Raw genomic sequence first — 2,423 nt, forward strand, 5'->3', positions numbered from 1 at the left:
CCGGCCGCCGTACCGGGCTGCCCAGCGCGCTGCCTGATGGCAAAGCGCGGTGAGCGAGAGCGCTTCGGGGGATAAACCGAGGCAGAGAGGCAAAAGCCAGCGGCTGCCACTTAGCTTAAGGCTTTGCTGCCGCTGTAGTGAAGCCTTTGCTGACACTCTTCCCCTGCCCCGGCTGCTTCCTGCGCGGTTAACAATCCCACAGACAGGCAAGCGGTGAACAGCCGCAAAGAAAAGCCCCTGGCAGGTCCCCGGCGGCTGCCCGGGGCAGGGCCTGGCAGGGCCCGTTCGTGTGTGCGGGGCCCGCTCCGGGGTTGTGTTTGTGTTCTGTGGACACTGACATCTTTCTTACACAAGACACTCATTTTAGGTACTTCTCTTCCAGCACCGCTGGTGTCTCAAAGTTCGTACTACACCTTTAACGTTGTTAATGCTTAATTTCATGATACTTGGAATTAAATAGCCGTATTAGGGAAGTGTTTAGGGTTTTGCTCATTACTGTTCTACTGTTGTCCACAAAAATCGGTGGACAAGTCGATAAGGATACACTGGAGAGATACGTCGATTATTTATTTCAGAGTTGCACAAACCTGGATGGTCGGTGATAATTCCAAAATTCAAATTGGTACAGGTTACTTCTGTTACTAATTAGCATTCTCTCCTCGACTGTTTAATGACTCTCTCGCTTCTCATGCTGGTTAGTTCCACATGCTCAGGCTTTCTCTTGGTCTGAGGTGGTGATCAGCTGGTGTTTGTGATCTGTCTCTGCTGGAATTACCTTTTACCAGGCAGAGCTGATTCAGCACAGTCACTGAGTTGTCTTTATAACTTTCTTCCTTATCTTGGGAGTTCTGCTAAATGTCCTTGGGGCCCATAAATTCTGCATTCTTTCTGTCCACTATCAGTGGTACATCCTTCTTCCCAAGCCTAGTTAAGCTCCCCCTGCCTCTGAGATCCCTGAAGTATGTCCAGCCCTGAAACTTAACGAGGCCATTCTACCCACAGAAACCAGCACTGCCTGCCTGGGGGAAGAGCCCAGCCCCACCCGGACTCACCCTCCTGCCAGGGAGGGTGTAAAGAGTGGTGAGGTCTTCCCTGAGCCTCCTTTTCCCCAGGTTAAACCCCCCCTGCTCCCTCAGCTGCTCCTCACAGGACTTGTGCTCCAGACCCTTCAGCTCCATTGTCCTCTGGACTGGCTCCAGCCCCTCCATGTCCTTCCTGAATTTAGAGGTAGAGGAGTCCAGAACTGGACATGTGGCCTCACCAGTGCTGAGTACAGGGGAAGAGTCACTGGCCTGCTGGCCACTTTATTCCAGACACAGACCAGCTGCCATTGGCCTTCCTGGCCCCCTGAGCACACCTGGCTCATGTCCAGTCTGCTGTCATCCAACACCTCCAGCTCCTTTTCTGCTGGCCTCTCTCCGGCCACTCTGCCCCAGCCTCTGGTGCTGCAGGGGGTTGTTGAGGCCAAAGGGCAGGACCTGGCACTTGGCCTTGTTGAACCTCTTACAGCTGGCCCAAGCCCATGGACCCAGCCTGTCCAGGTCCCTCTGCAGAGCCTTCCTACCCTCCAGCAAACCAGCACTCCCACCAAACTGAGTGTCATCCACAGTTTTACTGAGGCTGCTCTCAATCTCCTCATCCTGATCATTGATAAAAGACATGAAACAGGACTGAGCCCAGCACTGAGCCCTGGGGACACACTGGTGACCAGACACATTCTGGATACAGCACCATTCCCCACCACATTCTGGCCCCAGCCATCCAGGCAGTTCTTACCCCAGCAAAGAGAGCACCTGTTTAAGCCATGGACTTCCAGCTTTTCCCAGAGAATTCTGTGGAAGATGATTTCAAAGGCTTTGCTGAAGTCCAGGTGGACACATCCACAGCTTTCCTTTCTTCCCACCCACTAGTTAGGTCATTTGGCCATAAAAGGAGATCAGCTTGGTCAGGCAGGACGTGTCTTCCCAAACCTATCCTGGCTGTCCTCGATCCCCTGGTTGTCCTTTATGTGCCTTGTGATCACACTCAAGATCTGTTCCATAACCTTCCCAGACACTGAGGTCAGGCTGACAGGCCTGGAGTTCCCCTTCCTCCTCCTTCCAACCCTTTCCATAGATGGGTGTCACAGTGACAACTTCCAGTCACCTGGGACCTCCGTGGTCAGCCAGGACTGATGGTGAATGATGGAGAGTGGCTTGGTGAGCCCTTCCAGCAGCTCCCTCAGTGCCCTAGGATGGATCTCATCCAGTCCCATTGACTTGTGAGAGTCCAAACATCTTCAGGAGTTGCTCAGGACCCTGAAGTCCCTCACAGCAAGGGTAAGAAGGTGGCCTGTCAGTTCAGCTGCACATACTTGTCCCTTTGGGGTGGGATCTGTCTCTGCACAGTGCCTGCCACTGTGGCTGTGGACCATTACCCTGCCA

Source organism: Erithacus rubecula (assembly GCF_903797595.1).
Source record: "Erithacus rubecula genome assembly, chromosome: 2".
NCBI lineage: Eukaryota > Metazoa > Chordata > Aves > Passeriformes > Muscicapidae > Erithacus > Erithacus rubecula.